Source organism: Micropterus salmoides, unplaced genomic scaffold, assembly GCF_014851395.1.
Source record: "Micropterus salmoides isolate LMB-PRFRI ecotype aquatic unplaced genomic scaffold, ASM1485139v1 Ms_hic_scaffold_707, whole genome shotgun sequence".
Lineage (NCBI taxonomy): Eukaryota > Metazoa > Chordata > Actinopteri > Centrarchiformes > Centrarchidae > Micropterus > Micropterus salmoides.
The window spans coordinates 1-8392 of NW_024044468.1; the positions used below are offsets into that span (position 1 = coordinate 1).

General features: G+C 47.3%; 1 long non-coding RNA gene across 1 annotated transcript; it reads left to right on the plus strand.

Moving 5' to 3' along the window:
• Positions 1-4436: 4436 nt before the first annotated feature.
• LOC119892821 lies at positions 4437-4929 on the plus strand. The gene is made up of 2 exons (XR_005442641.1): positions 4437-4551; positions 4645-4929. It is a non-coding gene; the product is annotated as an uncharacterized LOC119892821 (long non-coding RNA).
• Positions 4930-8392: the final 3463 nt, after the last annotated feature.

Sequence of the window (8392 nt, forward strand, 5' to 3'; positions counted from 1 at the left end):
CTTCTCCAAGCCATTTCTCCTACCGTCTTCCCGACAATCACTCGTGATAAATACTTCTCCGGCTTCAGGACCTTCCCGACCACTTTCAAAAGGGCTCGGGTTACACCTTTGCTCAAAAAGCCCTCCCTTGACCCAACTCAAGTCTGTAACAGAAGCCCTAAGGTCAGCTAAAGCTGCAGCCCAATCCTCTGTTCTTATCCTGCTTGACCTATCAGCTGCCTTTGACACAGTCAACCACAGGATCCTGCTATCTGCTCTCAGCAAGGGCATCTCGAGTAAGCACTCCTTTGGTTTGAATCCTACCCCTCGGGCATTCCTACAATGTTTTGTGGCAAGGAAAATTATCCTCCTCCCACTGCCACGGACTGTCTCTCGGAATATCTGCATGGATGAAGGCTTGCCACCTTCAAATAAACCTCTGTAAGACTGAACTCTTGGTCTTCCACCAAGCAATCTATCCACCATAACATCATACTACAAATTGACTCCTCAACCCTCACTCCAACCAAGGTGGTGAAAAACTTGGATCATGATTGAATGACCAGCTGTCCTTTTCAGACCAGTTGCTGCTGTCTCTCGTCGTGCCGCTTTGCTCTATACAACATAAGGAAAATCAGGCCCTACCTCACTCAGTACACCACCCAGCTTCTGGTACAGGCCATGGTTATCTCTCACCTCGACTATTGCAATGCCCTCCTAGCAGGTCTTCCAGCTTGTGCGTGAAACCCTTACAAATGATTCAGAACACAGCAGTGCGTCTGGTTTTTGATCAGCCCAAAAGGACCTCATGTCACCTCATTCTCAGTGACCTCCACTGGCTCCCCGTGGCCTCCAGAATCAAATTCAGTCACTAATGCTTGCATACAGAGTGACTACTGGGTCTGCACCCATCTACCTAAACTCCATAATACAATACTTACGTTCCTCTCCCGCCTCTACGCTCCTCCAACGAACGCCGCCTGGCTCTGCCCCCTTTACACAAAGCAATCCCAGTCCCAGCAATTCTCGTCTGTGACGAGCTACCACACGCCATCAGAGCAGGGGCGTCCCTCTCTAACTTCAAGAAGCTCTTGAAAACTCATCTCTTCTGAGAACACTTCCTCTTATAACACTTCTAACTCCTAACCTCTAACCTGCACTTCCTATGCTCTTCTTCTATCCCCTAAAATTATCTTGTATTGATTGCACTTTTTTCTTTTGATTGCACTTTTTGTTAACTCTTACTTCCTTCCCTAGGTATTTACCCCATTGATGTGATATGTACTATGAGCTCTTACTAGTATTTATTGCTGCTCTTACTAGTAGTATTGTCAGTTTGTAGATCTAATTTGATGCTCTGTTGATGCTTGTATGTTGTTCCTCAAATGTAAGCGTCTGTCAAATGAGTAAATGTAATGTAAATGTATCCATGTATCCCTCATACACTCGTGTTTCTTATCTTCTCAGATAAATGATAAATGTATCATGTTTGTTTACTCCTGGAACAGGCTATGTTGTATCCGTCTCCGCCGTTTTAAAAAGCATGGGAAGCAAAGTAAGATATTTAAATCATTGCATCCAGCTTGCCAAAGCTGAAAGCCTGTGTCGGTCTTAAGGTCTGCATTCATCTTGTCAACAACGTCACGTGTCTCTCTACCACCAACTGACTGTGCTTGGGGCAGATCCTGGAGCGCCCTTCAGGCATCAGATTTGAGGATGCTGATTGGCTTAATTTCTGTTGCTATGGGCATATCTTGTGTCAGCATTGGTTGCGCTGCTGTGCTGCCTGGGCGATCTCTCTCCAGCCGCCACTGGTTTGCCTCCTTTGTGTTGCAATGCAATAGCAAACTGGAGCGTTTCATACACACGCCTCATTGACATTTTTGAGTAAAATAACTACACTTTCTCAAAGCATGGATATATGACGCCTGAGATGAGAACAGGTTGCTCCACATCATCTGCTACACACATCTTAAACTTTAAGTACTAGTCTTGACAGCTGATATTACATTGTCTGTCTTCAAAGGACAACAAAATTTTTTCGACTATTATTGACTGTCATCTATATTTCAAGGTGTTGCTCCCTTGTTTCATTTTCTCTCACAGCCCATTCTCATCTCAGGGCATCATATACCGACGATTTGAGAAAGTGTGACAAAGCGTAGTTATTTGACCACTCTATGAGACGGAAGCGTCTCTATGAGATGCTCTGGGGCGTCCCGTACAAACCGGAAGTGCTAGTTAGCTAGCGGTACGTTCGTGATAAAGGTGTTGACAGCCCCTACCCTTACCACAACCGTCAGAAATGTTAGTACCTAAACCTAAGTCACTGAATTTATGCATGTCAACCGGCTAACCCTACAGCTGCGCACATCGGCCTAGGGTAGGTAGGGTTAGCCTCCCTTGTGTTGCTGCAACGTAGCAAACGGGTGCGTTTCATACGGATGCTGAAGGGTACCTTTAGCGTAAAACCCTTACGCTTTGTCACGCTGTCTGAAAGCGTCAGTTATGACGCATTGAGATGAGAATGTGTTGCTCTCACATATGTGGCATACGTGGCACTCCCTATGTCAGTGGTCAGCAATATCTGGTCCTGTGGCCAGATTGCTTTGATAGCAGAAAAATAAAAATAAATAAATACTACAGTTACTTACATAATCACTTCCTCTTAAGTGATTGTGTCTCCAAAATAAAAGCGCAGCAATGCTTTATATTAAGTTTATTGAGAGCTTTTACTTTGAAAAGTTCTGAAGGACATTCAAGAGTCTCTGGCTTGCTTGACACACCTCTGAAAAGCCGTCATAAACGTGATCAGATTGCCCTGAATTTACTCAGGGAAATTAAAAAGCGTCCATAGGTTTATGAATGCAGATCAAACACCGGACACACACACACACTGCAGCACATGCTTTATTGAAGCATGTGCAAAGTGTCCTTATAATAATAACAATAATAACTTTGATTTATATAGCGCCTTTCACAAACCCAAAGACGCTTAACAAACAAAAAAAGGGGGGGGGGGGGTAAGAGGTGTGAGGCCAGGGGAGATTAAAGCCCATAGGCCTCAGTGAAGAGGTGTGTTTTAAGCTGGGTTTTAAAGGTTATTATAGAGGAGGCAGAGCGGATGGCAAGAGGAAGCTAGTTCCAGAGTGATGGTGCACCGACACAGAAATCTCTGTCACCAAATGTCCGGAGCCTGGAGTTACGGACAGCAAGCAGGTCCTTGTCAGAGGGCCGCAAGGACTGTGACTGAGTGTAGGGATGGAGTAGATCAGTGAGATACTGATGCAAGTCCATGGAGAGATTTGTACGTCAGGAGGATTTTATATTTGATCCGTGACTTAACTGGTAGCCAGTGAAGCTTCTTCAGGATGGGAGTGATGTGAAGTCCAAGTTTTGTGTGGGTGAGCATCCTAGCCGCAGAGTTCTGGACATACTGGAATCTGTCAGTAGCCTTGCGGGGCACACAGAACAGGATACTGTTACAAAAGTCAATTCAGGAGGTGATGAAAGAGTGGATGAGGGTCTCAGCGACAGAGTTGGAGGGCACTGTCGGATCTGGAGATGTTCTTAAGAAAAGGCAGTTTTAGTAGTGTTTTTGATGTCGACATCTACACCCGGGTTGAGAAGCCGTCATTGAACAGGGAGGGGGTCTACGCCACCACTTATCCCCCACTTACAATGCTGTCCTTTCATCACTTCCCAGGAAACTCAACAAACGTAACCTATTGGCCTCAGGTGAAGATACCAACGATGGTTGTTCAGTCTTGGCCACGGTAGTCCTAACGACCGTAACAGCCAGGAACACTAACGAACCAGTGGTATCGACGATCCTGGCAAACGACCCAACTGAGGTTAAATAGACGAGTTTCCCTACCAGTCAGTCAGAACTGAAGAAGTCCCTTGGATGAGGGCGAAACGTTTTCCAGTATCTTCAACCAGTCCAGTTGCCCTTGACTTTAACCTTCGTTGGATAACTATGACTTGGATGACTGAGAATCTTCACAGACATCTTGCTAATCATTTTGGGATGAACCCTCAGATTGGTACAGGAGTATGAAAGGACAGCCAGGAAAATTGCAGACTACGGAACAATCTACAATTTAACCTGAGATGCCGACAACACAAACTTATTCCCAACAGCCTACATTTAGGCTCCACGGTGAAAGGACACAGAGCCGGAATAATCCTGGAGAAAGTGCAACACTAGCTACTGAATGAGAGAGTGAGACAGATACATTTCACCATTGAAGCCCTGAACAAAGAATTGGACAACATACACCACAGACTAGAAACATATAATATAATAACAATTGTCGCGGTGGCAGCCCGGCTGTTGGTGAATGTCCTGTTTCTCATTTCCCTCACATTCTGGTTTCTCCTGTGCCATCTCTCTCTCCTGTGTGTGCTCTCTCCCTCCCTGCTCCGGAGACCGGCTGGCTACCCACACCTGCACCTCGTTAACCTCCATCCCCAGCCGCCGCACCTGCCAGCCATCAGCCTCATCACAACCAGTATATCTACCCTGGCTTTCCACACCATCCTCGCTCGATCGTCGCAGCTCCAGACCTGGTGTCGCCGCTTCGTTCTGGCTCTTTCTAAAATTCCCTCTTGCTTCACGTCCCCATTGCCTACTAACCCTGTCTCTATGTTTCCCCCTGCCAGGTTCACTCACCTCTGCCTCCCAGCTCGGCCAGCCGGGCTCGCTCGCCTGCCTCCTCCTCTTGCCGCCTCCACGACGCCCTCCGGCTTCCCCTCTCGCACCCCTTCTGGACCCCCAGTCTCCGCGCCCTCTCCTATCCGTCTGCCAGCCTCCCTCAAGCCTCCAGCCTAAGTGCCCTCCGTTTCTCCAGCTTCTCGGTTCCCCGTGTCCTCGTCAGCCTCTCCCCTCCTTCCACCCGCCCTCGCCTCAAACCCCCTTCTCCTCAATAAACTCTTTTTCTAACCCTCAGCCTTGCGTTTGGGTCCGTTCTGTCTCCCACCGTTACAGAACGATCGAGCCACTGTGGACCCAGCACGCTCCCCCTCTCCTCCCCCCTCGACCGACCCCACTCCGCTGGAAGTCATCCGCGCCGTCGCCTCCCAGGGAGCGGTCCTCGATCAGCATGCGGCCCGGCTCCAGTCGGTGTCCGATGCGCTCTGCTCCCTGGGCGAGGAGGTTCAATTCAATTCAATTTTATTTATATAGCGCCAAATCACAACAAGTTATCTCACAGCGCTTTTCATAAAAGAGCAGGTCTAGACCGTACTCTGTGATGTTATTTACCAATAGTTCCCACCAAGAGCAAGCACTAGGCGACAGAGGCAAGGAAAAACTTCCTTTTAAGAGGCAGAAACCTCGAGCAGAACCATGGCTCAGGGTGGGCGGCCATCTGCCTCGACCGGTTGGGGTGAGAGAGAGAGAGAGAGAGAGAGATGTAGGAGAGAGAGATGTAAGGAAGAGAGAGGGAGGGAGGCAGCCTACACAATATACACAGAGGTACACACAGTGAAGGTAATGTTGCTATAGACTAAATGAAAAATGGTACAGATATTTATAATAGTGTTAATGGTAACCATCGTAATGTTAATGAATAATAACAATAATAACAATAAGACTAGCAACAATAGTCGTTGCAGCAGAGGGTGTCGAGCAGGAACAGGGCAGCAGGTGACCCGCAGCCAGATCCAGACTCCACAGCTCCAGAGCCAGAAAACCTGCAGGAAGTGATAGGAGAGGAGAGAGACAGAAAGCACAAGACTACCAGAAAGGGGAGAAGTTGTGTTAGTAACATGCAATAATGGGATAAGGTTGCATACAGAGGGAGAGAAAGTAGAGGAGAGGAGCTCAGTGCATCATGGGAAATCCCCCGGCAGTCTAGGCCTATAGCAGCATAACTAAGGGATGGTTCAGGACTACCTGAGCCAGCCCTAACTATAAGCTTTATCAAAGAGGAAAGTCTTAAGCCTACTCTTAAATGTGGAGATGGTGTCTGCCTCCTGAACCCAAACTGGAACCTGGTTCCACAGGAGAGGAGCTTGATAGCTGAACGCTCTGGCTCCTAGTCTACTTTTGGAGACTCTAGGAACCACAAGTAACCCTGCATTCTGGGAGCGCAGTGCTCTGGTGGGGTAGTAAGGTACTATGAGCTCTTTAAGATAAGATGGTGCCTGACCATTAAGAGCTTTGTAGGTAAGAAGAATGATTTTAAATTCTATTCTGGATTTTACTGGAAGCCAGTAGAAGAAAGAAGAAAGAAGCCAAAGAAGCTAAAACAGGAGAAATGTGATCTCTTTTCCTGGTTCCTGTCAGAACACGTGCTGCAGCATTCTGGATCAGCTGAAGAGTCTTAATGGACTTTTTCGAGCAGCCTGATAATATGGAATTGCAGTAATCCAGCCTAGAAGTAACAAATGCATGGACTAGTTTTTCTGCATCATTTTTAGACAGGATGTTCCTGATTTTCGCAATATTACGTAGGTGAAAAAAGGCGGTCCTTGAAATTTGCTTAATGTGAGACTTAAACGACATGTCCTGATCAAAGATAACTCCAAGATTCCTCGCAGTGGTGCTGGAGGCCAGGGCGATGCCATCAAGGGAAACTATATCTTTAGATAATGCGTCACGGAGGTGCTTAGGCCCCAGAGCAATAATTTCAGTTTTATCTGAGTTTAACATTAGAAAATTACAGGTCATCCAGGTTTTAACATCCTGAAGGCACATTTGAAGTTTAGCTAACTGATGAGTTTCATCTGGCTTGATCGATAGATATAACTGAGTATCATCTGCATAACAATGAAAGCTTATGGAATATTTCCTGATAATATTGCCTAAAGGAAGCATATATAAAGTGAAGAGGATTGGTCCAAGGACAGATCCTTGAGGAACTCCATGAGTAAGTTTGGCGTGCATGGAGGACTCATCGTTAACATGTACAAACTGAAATCGATCTGATAAATAGGACTTAAACCAGCTTAGAGCGGTTCCTTTAATGCCAATGAATATTCCATCTCTGCAATAGGATCTGATGGTCAATGGTATCAAATGCAGCACTAAGATCTAATAAAACCAGTACAGAGACAAGTCCTTTGTCTGATGCAATAAGGAGGTCATTAGTAATTTTCACCAGTGCTGTCTCTGTGCTATGATGAGCTCTAAATCCTGACTGAAAATCCTCAAATAAACTATTTCTCTGTAGAAAGTCACACAGCTGTTTAGCAACTGCTTTCTCCAGAACCTTAGAGAGAAATGGAAGGTTAGATATATATAGTTGGCTAAAACATCCGGATCAAGTTTGGGCTTTTTCAGAAGAGGTTTAATTACAGCTACTTTAAAGTACTGTGGTACATAGCCTGTTGATAAAGATAGATTGATCATATCTAGTATAGAGGTGCTGACTAAGGGTAGAACATCTTTAAGCAGCCTAGTCGGGATGGGGTCTAAGAGGCAGGTTGATGGTTTAGATGAAGAAATTATTGAAGTTAGTTGGTAAAGATTGAGGGAAGCAAAACAGTCTAAACATGTATCTGGTTCTACAGCTGTTTCTAAGGTTCCTGAGTTAAGAGATAAGTCGGTGCCAATTGAGGGCAGGTCTTGGTGAATTTTGTTTCTAATAGCTAGAATTTTATTATTAAAGAAGCTCATGAAATCGTAACTACTGAGAGCTATGGGAATACTTGGCTCAATAGAGCTGTGACTCTCTGTCCGCCTGGCTACAGTGCTGAAAAGGGTGCGGCGTCTCAGTGCGCGGCTCCCCGACCCCTGCTCCACACGCCCTCTGTCCCCCTCTCAGTCTCCTCCTCGTTCGCTCTCCGCCGATTTTGTCCCAAGCGCCCCAGTAGGTGCGTACTCTCCCCGCGAGTCACCCGTTTCCCAGCCTGACAAGTTCTCCGGCGTTCTGGGCGCGTGTGACGGCTTTTTGGTTCAGTGCGCCCTGGTGTTTAAGAGGCAACCAGTGTCTTTCCAATCCGACGAGGCTAAGATCTGTTACGTCGCTGGGTTACTCCGCGACCGGGCTTTGGCCTGGTACGCACCCGTCAGTGAGGGCCAGCCCCACGTTCTCTCCTCCTACTCCTCCTTTGTTGAGGAGATGCGGAGAGTCTTTGATCGCCCGGTGCGAGGGAGAGAGACGCCTGGTCGCCTCCTCTCCCTCCGCCAGGGTGATCGGAGCGTGGCGGAGTACTCGGTGGATTTCGTATTCTGGCGGCCAACTCGGGTTGGAACAATGAGGCTCTCCGGTGCGTGTTCCTGGACGGCCTCAATAACCGGATTAAAGACCTGCTGGCCGTTAGGGACGCCCCGGAGGGTCTCGATGCTCTGGTCGAGGTAGCCACTGATCTCGACAACCGCCTGCAAACTTCGTCCAAGAAACTCGCCCCCCGGTTCATCGGCCCCTATCCCGTCGAGGCCGTCATCAACCCCTCCGCAGTTCGC